The following is a 12,490-nucleotide window of genomic DNA, read 5'->3' as shown; positions in this document are numbered from 1 at the left end:
AGACCGCCGGCGGTTGAAATAGCCGCTCTGCGGCGCTCAGCAGTGACATCATCGTTCTTAAAGGTATATGCGTACCACCTGAAGAGAAAGGTGGGACGCATTACAGAGAAAGTGGTGATTAAGGGTACAGGAGGTACCAGAATCTTACACCCATCAGATATAAAAACACCTCCTCTTGGAAGTAAGATGGTATCTCCTTCCTTAACCCATGGGCACTGATCACACCCACCACAGCAGTACTTCCCTACTCCCCCCACGGCTCCCTCAAAGACATCAGGGGGGAAATAATGGCTATGGACCAGACTATCACTCATGGATTTGGATCTTTGATATACCAATTGTGGACGACTATGGACATATTTTGAGATGACATTATCCTGGTGAGGAAATTCCAGTTACAGGTAAGTATCTTCCTGACCTGTTCAGGATGGGTACCAAATCTTGTAAAAATTTTAGTAGTGTCCATAGTCTTACGGGTCTTAGGCGCAAAGATTAAATGTTCCCTTTGGTTTAGTTATGCTTTTGGTATGCTTTTTTTAGCATCTTTTTTACTATACCCTCGAGCCAAAAGGTGATTCCGTATAGGGCCTTTGCCTCCAATTAAAAATCCTACTCCCTGGTACAGTTCCTCCGTAACCTAAGGGGGGCAAGAATGAGCAATTGGAAAGAGTGTAAAATTGTGTTTCTGGCAGTTTCCTTATGATACAAAATGGTATACAAAGATCCATCTGGACTCAGAACAAGTCTAACATCCAAAAAGGAATGCAAATTGCATTTTAAATTTTGGATTGAACTGATTGTTGGCCAAAAAGGACATAAATTGGGTAAGTTCAATTGTGGTCCCCATCCAGATGACCAGCACATCGTCGATACAGTGACACCACAGTAGTGTGTGGTGAAGGAAGACCGATGCAGCGTCGCCTGAAAATAGAGACCTTTCCCACCCCCCCAGATTGGCATACGATGGGACACAACACGTTCCTATCGCAACCCCCTGCACCTGGAGTTATGTGGTCCTATTGTAAACAAAAACATTGGACTTGAGAATGTGGTCCAGCAACCAAACCACAAAGTCTGCCAGTGGCCAACTTGACTGGTCCTGTTCCCGAAGGAAGGTAGAGATAACCTATACTCCTTTGGTATGGAGTATACTCGAATACAAAGCTTCAATATCGATATCTACTAGTAATGCTCCTTCTGGAAAAATAAGGCCCTCAACAACCTTTAAAAGTTCCAATGTGTCTTTAAGGCAAGAGGGTAGTCTTAGCACGTGAGGTCTGAGCTAACTATCCACATACCTATTTGCCATTTCAGTTTGATAACCAATACCCAAAACAATTGGGCATCCAAGGGGTTGGTGCAGACATTTATGCACTTTCGGGATGGCATAGAATGTGGGTGTGATAGGCCACTTCACATTTAAAAATTCATAAAGATCTTGATCGATTATATGTTGGTGGTACGCATCCCCAATTAGGGACCTGAAATGTGTTCCCAGGTTATCAATTAGGTCTTGCGATACCACCTTGTACAACTCAGAGTTAGACAAGATTTTGATACACATGTCTTCATATTGACCTCTGTCCATAACGAGCACATTCCCCCCTTGTCAGAGGGTTTGATAACAATCTGGTCGTTATGGACGAGGCCATCAAGAGCCTTCCATTGTAAGATTGTAAGATTATTATTATTATTATTTCAGGTACTTATATAGCGCTGTCAATTTACGCAAGCGCTTTACATATACAGTACATTACACATTCACATCAGTCCCTGCCCTCAAGGAGCGCACAATCTAAGGTCCCTAACTCACATTCATACATACATAGTAGGGCCAATTTTTTTTATACAGGATCCAATTAACCTACCAGCATGTCTTTGGAGTGTGGGAGGAAACCGGAGTACCCGGAGGAAACCAATGCAGGCACAGGGAGAACATGCAAACTCCAGGCAGGTAGTGTCGTGGTTGGGATTCGAACCAGCGACCCTCTTGCTGCTAGGTGAAAGTGCTAACCACTACACCACTGTGCCGCCCACCACTACACCACTACACCACTGTGCCGCCCACCACTACACCTCTGTGCCCCCCACCACTACACCACTGTGCCCCCCACCACTACACCACTTTGGGGACAGGATGTATCCCCAAAGATAAGTTGTCTATTTATTTCACAGTTTGTTTCAGAAATGCCCATACTGCAGGACAAGTCTGAAGTTTGAGATATTTTTTCAATTTGGTTCTGAATTTTACAGGGCTAGGCTGGGGTAAGATTCCTCATCACTTGAAGAGGAGGAATCTCACTCATGACCCATTTTAGTTTGTTTGTTGGATCAATATGTCGTCTTGAGACAGACAATCTGAAGACAAGGTAATCATATCTAAAGTGGCAGAAGTTAAGTGTGTTTGATGATGTAGGGCAGCCCCCAAATTTTCCCTCTCGCCTGCTCGCATTTTGCGAGTGGAAAATTATGTAGGGTGGGCTCCGGGACCGAGAGGAGAGGAAAACTGGCCAGCCGATGGACTGGATAATGTCAGAGCGTGGATCATCCCATTGTAACAGCTTTAATTGTAATTGCCAGGCACTCACCGACACACACAGTCCCGTCTCCTAGCCCGGCTTCTTTGATGGACAGAACACCTGGCCAACCAGGACGTGTGACGTCTATCAAAGAAGCCGGGCTAGGAGGCGGGACTGTGTGTGTCAGCGAGCGCCCGGCAATTACAATTAAAGCTGTTACAGTTGGATGATCCACGCTCTGACATTATCTGGCCAGCAGTGGCATACCAATGGGGGGTGTCAAGCCGGTACTCGCATCGATCATCTCCTCATGTTAAGGCAGCTGCTCCCTCGGTCTGTGCTGTGCTGCTCGTGGGGGCTGGAAGAAGGTGACTGCCCAAGGATTGAGCAGCCTCCCTGTGTGACTGGATAGGAGGAGCGGTGGGGCGGCTGCATATAGAGGAATTTATCTTTCCATATTCCTCCTGCAGCTGCTGGATGCCTGATTCTCCTCTCTGCAGGCAATCAGTTGTTGCAGGAGGAATATGGAAAGATCAATTCCTCTATATGCAGCCGCCCCACCACTCCTCCTATCCAACTTCTTTTTTTCTTTTGCTGGCCCCCCAGTGCTGTATAGCCCCCCCTCTCCAGCCCCTTAATGCTCTTCAGCCCCCCCCCTCTTTAGCCCTTCCAGTGCTCTTCAGCTCCAACCCCTCCAGCCCCCCCAGTGCTCTTCAGCCCCCCTCCAGCCCCCCAGTGCTCTTCAGCCCCCCCTCCAGCTCCCCCAGTGCTCTTCAGCCCCCCCAGTGCTCTTCAGCCCCCCCTCCAGCCCCCGTGCTCTTCAGCCCCCCGCCCTCCAGACCCTTGATGGGCACTAGGTAAAAATAAGTCGCGCTAAGTGATTGATGAACAAATAAATGTCCAAAAATAAAATATTAGTTAATCAAGTCCTGATAATATTGTGAATAGTGAAGTGTTCAAAAAGTCTCTTTAGAAGATCCAATAAAGTATGAAATTAATCAGATCAGCACAGAGAGGAATCCAGGCTCTCTTAGTTAATGTGCTTACCAGATTTGTAGTTAGTAAAAGCAGGGTATTACATCCACACAACTTGATTGCAGAAGTCCCTAGTTGAAACTCACGGGATTGGATGGCATGGGGTCATGTGAAAAAAAGGAAGGACGCCATAGCATAAAATCCCATAAAAAATTCTTAAACACACTAAAGTGCAAACATGTGAGAAACAAAGGAAGGTGCATCAATCGCCAATTGTGCAGCTGCTTACTAGAGCCGTTCAATTGACATACATAAAGCTGTGATTCAGCAAACAGAAAGACCTCTTATGGTGCCTGATGACAAAGAAAGTGCAAAGGTTTGAGGAATATCCACCACCAATATGAGAGACCCGTACCAGACTAAAGGTAATAACGGCAAGGTAGATAATAAATTCCTTCAGAAGTTCCAAATGGCCACCACCAACAACTCAAGCCCCTTACCGGACCAGGATTTGAATCACTCGCAGGATGTTAGAAGCCAGGCTAGGCAGGTTCCCACCAACACTCAGCATGTATTAACAGAGCTGATTAAATAGTCGAATGGCTCCCAGGGGTATTCACAGTCCCACCAGGTAGATAACCACAGGTCCCAAATATAGAAGGAAAAGGCGCAAATAGTGTAAAATCATAACAAATTTAATTCTTAAAGAAAGGTATAACACTCACATTTAAAAAGTATTAAGATTGCATGTGAAGCCGCCGGCCAGACGGCTGGGCACATCCGCACAAATCGAACGTTTCAGGAGATGACGTCAGCACGCCGTGACCTAACGACGTTTCGTCCTAGAAGACTTTTCAAAGGTGCGGACGGTGTGCTGACGCCATCTCTTATACAACGTTCAGCCGGATATCTGGCTCTGAACGAAGCCTGTTCCGCCATCTTACAAAAAAGAATATAGAGGGCAGTACTGGAACAGGGTGGATACAATGTAAATATTGCAATATGAAGACAATACTGTAAACACACAATGGTAGATTTTCAATAATGAAATAGCAAAAATAAAACAAGATGATATTCTTATAAAGAAGTATATAGATACACACTATTTATGGGCTCCATCTAGTGGCAAACTATAGGGATGTCCACCAGATGAAAGCAATTACAATCAGCCTATATAGTAATAAATAAGTAATAAATACAAATATTAAATCACTAAAGGCAACATTTGATTAAAAGCCTATATAGTGATAAATAAGTATTATATACAGATATTAATTACCAAAAATAACAACATCAGGTTATGTGTATTTAAATTTGATAAATATAATAAAATCAATAAATAAATATTACTAATTAAATATCTAAAGGCCAAATTGAGATAATGTTGTATGCTATATTATATTATTTAAAAAAGACACAATAAAAACATCCAAGACTAAAAAGACTAAAAGGAGTTTTAAGCATTATCGATAAATGCATTTAATTCTACATCCACATTAAGGCCGAATGGCACATATGTCTTAGCCCGATATATCCATGCCATCTCAAGTTTTGAGATACCCCTAATAAGGGGTTCGCCTCTCCAACGTGGCACAAATTTGTCGATACCAAGAAATAAAGTGTTCTTAGGATCTTTGTTATGGACCGCAGCATAGTGTTTTGAGACTGAATGGCTAGGAAAACCTTTCCTAATATTTGAAACATGGTCATTCAGTCTCACATTCAAAGGGTGTTTGGTCCACCCAATATATTGATACCCGCATGCGCACTGGAGCAGATAAACCACTCCAGTGCTCGTGCATGATATGAAAGGCTCTATATTGTGTGCCCTACCTGTGCCTCGAGCAACAAACTCCTGCACTCTCCTCTGTTTGTTAGAATTGAAAGAAGCTGGGTTTAAGAGCTGGGGGTTCCAGGACATTAGGCGATACTTTATTCCGCAAAGATGGAGCGCCCTTAAAAACCACCCTAGGTTTGTCTGACAAATTCTTACGGAGAATGGGGTCATTGTTAAGGATATGCCAGTGACGGCCAATGAGATTTTTTATTACCATATGTTGACTAGAGAAGGTCATTATAAATGGTAAATTATAAGGAGAACCTATATGATCTGTAGTCCTGGAATTATTTAGTAACTGAGATCTTGCCGTAGACCTAACCTCTGACAAAGTCTGCTGTAGAAAATCTCCATTGTACCCCTTATCAATAAACCTATTGGTCAAAATCTGGGCTTGAGCTTAAAATTCACGAGGATCCGAGCAATTCCGTTTAATACGGAGGTATTGGCCTTTCGGAATAGCTTGCAGCCAAGGGGCACGATGGCAAATATCGACAGGAATATAAGAATTCCTGTCTGTAGGTTTAAAAAAAGTAGATGGAGTCACGAACCAGAAGCATATTAACAGCATTAAGGCCAACCTTGTGCGGAATTACCGTATAAAGAGAAGAAACATCAGCTGTAACCAGCCAGAGGTGTTCCGTTGGCCTCAATCCAGACAAAAGATTGATGACATGTCTGGTGTCTTTGATAAACGAGGGAGTGGCCTGTACAAGAGGCTGTAAAAAAGAGTCTATATATTTCCCCACCCGGGATGTCACAGAGTCGATGCCACTGACTATGGGACGGCCCAAAGGGGGGGGGGGAACTAGACTCTTATGTAATTTAGGAAGATAATAAATTACAGGGGTGCGGGAGCACTTCGGGATCAAAAATGCCCTCTCCTTATCATTAAGAATATTGGAGTTGTAACCCCTATCCACAATACCTTCCAGAGTCCTCTTGTAAGGGACCATGGGATTACTGGGTAGCACAACATAGGTGTGTGTGTCACCCAAAATCCGCTGCATCTCTGTCTCATAATCTTCCCTGTCTAGCACAGGGATCCCCCACTGTCTGCCTGTCTGATAACTACATTTTTGTTAGCACATAGGGAATCGAGTCCTTTCTGTAGATCAGCAGACAAGGAGGTCTTATGCACTTGGATCTTATCTAAATCCCTCAATAGTATGTCTCGAAATACCTTAAGGAATGGGGCCAAAGTCCCCGGTGGGTTAAATAGAGACCCATTGGATAGTCCAGAGTGATGAAACTCTGTGCTGACCACGCGGTTATCCTTAACCAGGTTGCTCAGGACATAACGCTTAATGTTTATCCTTCGGACAAATTTATGTATATCCATATACACGTCTGGAATTTATCCAGACGTTTAGGAGGGGCATACTTGAGGCCTTTATCTAAAATTAATCTTTCCGAGTCAGTCAGTGTTGTCCTACTTAAATTAAAAATGCCTGCGCCCGCTAGCTTTTTGCTTTTTTTGAGTTGAGTGCGCCTGCCTCCTCTATTTCCTCGTGAGGGTCGGCCGAGCGTTTTACTCGAGCGAGTGGCCCTGGGAAACCCCAACCAGGGTAATAGGAACTATTAACAGTTTGAGAGTTCTGACTATCAGGTGCAACTTCCCTCGGGTGGTGTGGGGCAGAATTGGTTTGTGGAACCATAGTATTCGGTTTCTGAGTTGGTTGAGTGGTACTGGGTACCTCATTATCCCTAAGTGGATAAAATCTATTTTGAACTGGGACATTAAATTGGCGATTTTGATCCTCCAATCTATTCCCAGAATAATCCCTGTCCTACCAGTGATATTCTCTCCCCCGACCCCGCATGGGTTCAGAGGGGAGGTCATACCACTGAGGGCCAGATCTAGGTGGACTGTAATCATATCGTCCTTGTACCTGTTGTTGGGGTCCATAGTCTGGTCCATAATGTTTTTGTGGGTAATGAGGTTCTGAGTAATAACCAGGTCCTCGTCTCCGTTGAGAAGTATTGGGGTATGTGGGCTGTGAATAACCACCTGAGTGGTAATTAGGACCATTAAATAAATAAATATAATAAAATCAATAAATAAATATTACTAATTAAATATCTAAAGGCCAAATTGAGATAATGTTGTATGCTATATTATGTTATTTAAAAAGACACAATAAAGTGTAGTATCTATGGTGTGTATCTATATACTTCGTTATAAGAATATCATCTTGTTTTATTTTTGCTATTTCATTATTGAAAATCTACCATTGTGTGTTTACAGTATTGTCTTCATAGTGCAATATTTACATTGTATCCACCCTGTTCCAGTACTGCCCTCTATATTATTTTTTGTAAGATGGCGGAACAGGCTTCGTTTAGTGCCAGATATACGGCTGAACGTTGTATAAGAGATGGCGTCAGCACGCCCTCCGCACTTTGAAAACGTCTTCTAGGACGAAACGTCGTTAGGTCACGGCGTGCTGACGTCATCTCCTGAAACGTTCGACATGCTGAGTGTTGGTGGGAACCTGCTTAGCCTCGCTTCTAGCATCCTGCGAGTGATTCAAATCCTGGTCCGGTAAGGGGCTTGAGTTGTTGGTGGTGGCCATTTGGAACTTCTGAAGGAATTTATTATCTACCTTGCCGTTATTACCTTTAGTCTGGTACGGGTCTCTCATATTGGTGGTGGATATTCCTCAAACCTTTTCACTTTCTTTGTCGTCATCAGGCACCATAAGAGGTCTTTCTGTTTGCTGACTCACAGCTTTATGTATGTCAATTGAACGGCTCTGGTAAGCAGCTGCACAATTGGCAATTGATGCACCTTCCTTTGTTTTTCACATGTGTGCACTTTAGTGTGTTTAAGAATTTTTTGTGGGATTTTATGCTATTGCGTCCTTCCTTTTTTTCACATGACCCCATGCCATCCAATCCCGTGAGTTTCAACTAGGGACTTCTGCAATCAAGTTGTGTGGATGTAATACCCTGCTTTTACTAACTACAAATCTGGTAAGCACATTACATAAGGGAGCCTGGATTCCTCTCTGTGCTGATCTGGTTAATTTCATACTTTATTGGATCTTCTAAAGAGACTTTTTGAACACTTCACTATTCACAATATTATCAGGACTTGATTAACTGTTATTTTATTTTTGGACATTTATTTGTTCATCAATCAATTAGCGAGACTTATTTTTACCTATTTTTTTGAGGGTGTGGTCACACTTGAAGTTGCTGCTTCATCACTATTATTTACCTTTAGCGTGATTATTTTTTCCTTTTTATTTTACCTTGATGGGCAATGATGAGGCTGCACTGATGGGCACTGAAAACGTTGTTGTTAATATTTATTTTTGTAACTTCTGCTTTAATGCAAAAACATTTAACAGTGTCATTTTATGAGATAAGGCGTGTTAAGGGGCGGAATTAGGGGCGGGGCAGGGTAGGAGTTGGGTGGGGCAACTGGTGGTGAGTAACCCTTAAGGCCTGGCTAGTAGCTCAGGACTTTACATTTTGAGCCCTGATGTAGGGGTCCGGTGTTCCTATTTTCTTTTCCTCGATACCTATCTGTTCCGGTAAGGCTGGGAGTGTCTGTATTTTGCCTAAAAGGAAGTCCCTTTGATTAGTGGACTTTGAATCTTTGCTAGATTTGGGAATTGCACCTAGTTTCCGATGTCCATTGGGGGGTAGTATCTAAATCCTCCCCAAACATAGGTGATTGTGAATAACCCATCACCTGTCTACCATGTGCATCCCATGACAGATCGGCTGGGACTCGTTTGTTGAAATCGAAATTAATTTTCTGAGGTGAAACAATGCGTTTCCTATTGCTGCTGCCTTGTCATACCTACCACCATTACCACATTTTGCTGGTAATTATAAAAATTGTAAGGTCCCTTTCACACAGGCGGACCGTTTAGATCCGCCTGTCAGTTTTTTTGGCGGACCTGAACGGTCCCCCCATGCATCCCTATGGGGCATCGGATGTCAGTGGAGACATGTCCGCTGACATCCGATCCGTCAAATCTGGACGGATGGAAACCCTATTTTCCATCCGTCCAGCAGACCGACGGTCCGTTCCCATCCCATTCCCCCATAGAGATGTATGGGGCTCTGACAGCTGTGTCTCCACACACAGTACGGAGAACAGCTTTCATTCTCCTGCTCAGCGGATCGATCCCCCACTGAGATAAACGGAGTCCTAATAGTTTATTTATTTATTTTATTTCCTAGCCTTAAACAATTGTCATAGCCAACTTTTACTGATATCCTGTATCCCCCCCCCCCCCCCCACAAAATTCTGGTTTACACTTAAAGTGATCATTTTCAGCCAAGAAAGCTGCCATCTTAGCCTCTGTTTAATCTTCAACTACCATAATGCTGCACATGTGTTTAGTAGAAATGGGCTTGGGCATGTTCGGGATCCCACCAGCCCGATCCCGCCAGGAAGCTGACACTGCACACCGCTAATCATAGGCAGTGAGACATTTCCCGATCTGTGCAGCTGCAGACTGGGAAATGTCTCACTGCCTGTGATTAGCAGTGTGCAGTGTCGGCTTCCTGGCGGGATTGGGCAGGTGGGATCCCGAACATGCCCAAGCCCATTCCTAGTGTTCAGTTATGACACCAGCAAATGGATGGTTTGACAGTTTGGTTGAGAGCACAACCAATGTGACAGTTAGCATTCCCCGCATTCTGGGAATGTAACTGTTTTTTGAAACTGTTAAATTGATGGGTTTACTTCCACTTCAAGTTGGCCATATGCATTAGGATCACTTTATTCTCCTATCCACTCTAAACAGGCTGTTGTATTTTGACAGGCAGCACCTGGCACCCCTGTCAGAATTCCCAAAGATTGCCTCCAAATAATTGAATGCAGTTGCTGTTTGACAAATAAGTTTCTGACCAGCTATGTTGACAATAGTGCATTGAAAAATCAAGGAAGTGCCACTGCTATTTCCACACAAAGTAAGCTTCTCCAGTGACATCCAGAAACTAGGGCTTCATTTAGACAAAATTTTGAAGACTGAAGCAAACACTAATTTTGTATTAGGGCCATTTTATACTGATATGTTTTTTCTGTGTTTTTCTTGCAAGGTAAAAACACAGGAAAAACATATCAGGGTGAATGGGCCCTAATACAAAATTAGTGAAAAATGTTTCCCTTTATATCCTATGAGACTTTTCACACCACTGCGCTGTGGGTGCGGTGCGTTTTTGTGCTGCATCTTTGGTGAGGTTTTAAAAACTGCACCAAGAATGCACCTTCCTTATGAAATGAATAGTAATTGTGGTAAAATCGCGGTTAAAAAAAGCACCCACGATTTGAATTGTTGGTGCATTTTTTAGGCCCATGTCCATTTTTCACAGGTGCAGGCAACCCAAAAACCCACCAAAACACACAGGAAATGCATCTGAAACACAGAAAATAGCATTTATACTGAAATTTTGCTACAGAGCAGTGTGAAAGGGCCTTTATTGTTCATTAAAACCCAAGTCTGGGAAATGGAAAATGTATCTCTTGCAGTGTGGGTGTGCCCACACTGCAATGGTTACTTGCTCATTGTCATACTTTCTGTCATGCCCCCTCTCTTTACCACACCCCTCTCTCCCACCCCCTCTCTCTCTTACCCCCCTCGTTCTCTCCCCCCATCTCTCTCCCCTCCCCCTCTATCTCAACCCCATTCTCTCTCACCCCCCTATTTTTCTCACCCTCCCTCCCACTGTGGCAAGGTAGTGGGGGGTTATTACCACATAGCCACCAGAGACCCCACACAGCCAATAGAGACCCTACATAGCCAGCAGAGACCCTGCATAACAACCAGAGACCCCCACATAGCCACCAGAGACCCTGAAAATCCACTTGAGTAGGAAGAGGTAGGACAAAATAAGATGGGGCGTCCGAGTTTATTCTTGTCTAGGGCAGCACAAAACCAAAATACACCACTGCCGGCAATGACTACAATGCCTGAGTGGTGACGTCAACTATAGGCTTACTATGGGGCATCTACTGTTCCTTGTCTTCCCTTAACTCAGTGCTGGGAGTTGATCATGTGAACGGACCCAAAGTGCTCTGAGAATAGGTATAGTATAGACATCTTTTCTCTACAGGGTAGTTTGTATAGTACTTTAAATGGGGGTGGGAGCAAATTTAAAATTAGATAGGTTCAACCTGGACTTTCACTTAAAGTCTAGATTGAAGTACAAATTTTGACCAGGAATGGTTTGCCTACATTGATAAGCAGATAGATGTATTATAAAAATATAAGTGTAACCTCTTTTTTACACCCTGCAGACTACTGGTGTGCTGTGGTTCCCCTGTGCAGTAATTGTGGAGTGAATTCTCTACTGTGTGGGGCAGAACAGGAACAAACTCTAATAAGTGTTAGTGCCCCCACTTAATCAGACCTTGTGAATAACAAGTGCACCTCCAGCTGAGAAAATGTGCTCTCTGTGACACACAGTAATTCACACAGTATAGCACTGACGTCTATGTACTGAATGGAAAAATGTAACACCCAGGTGAATATCAAACTTCAACTATCCTTCAAACAACTATATGAGTCTGGATTCAATTTGAGAGGGCGGTGAGAGGGCTATCAAAGGCTCTTTATTGTGTTTGCAAATTCTACTAGCATTTGAGTCATCCTTATTCTCCTTTACCTTGCAGCCCCATTATTGACACAGCCTTAGAAAAGTATATTTATCCACAAAAAGTAGCCCCTGAAGATAAGCACTTTGACTCTATTTTACTTTAGATAACTTCACCTTTTATAGGATACACACGTTTAACAGACCTTTATTCATGACGCCCGTAACTTAAAGTGTATTTCCACTACCTACTTTATAATTGTTTACATAGCATAACATAAAAAAAATGCATCTTACTTTTTTAGATTCTCTACTCTGTACCCTCCAACAGGAAAGAATCCTGGGTAATTTTTTTTGTGTATGACTGGACTGGGCAGCAGTGTTTGCCATTATTAACTCTGCATGTACTGAACAGGCAGATCTTCATTATCAATTTTAAATATCTTTGATCACTGTCTGTCCTAACAAAGGGTTAAGGATGTAGGCTTGAGGGCTTTTTGCATTGTAGGTTAATGAGGACAGATTTGGGGTAGGCTCACACAAACATTATTTAAAAATACTCGCAGCCAGCCATGACACCACCTAAAACATCTAAAAGGTA

The sequence above is a fragment of the Pelophylax lessonae genome (genome assembly GCF_965119305.1).
Source record: "Pelophylax lessonae genome assembly, chromosome: 3".
NCBI lineage: Eukaryota > Metazoa > Chordata > Amphibia > Anura > Ranidae > Pelophylax > Pelophylax lessonae.
Note: the sequence above shows the minus strand (reverse complement) of the source record.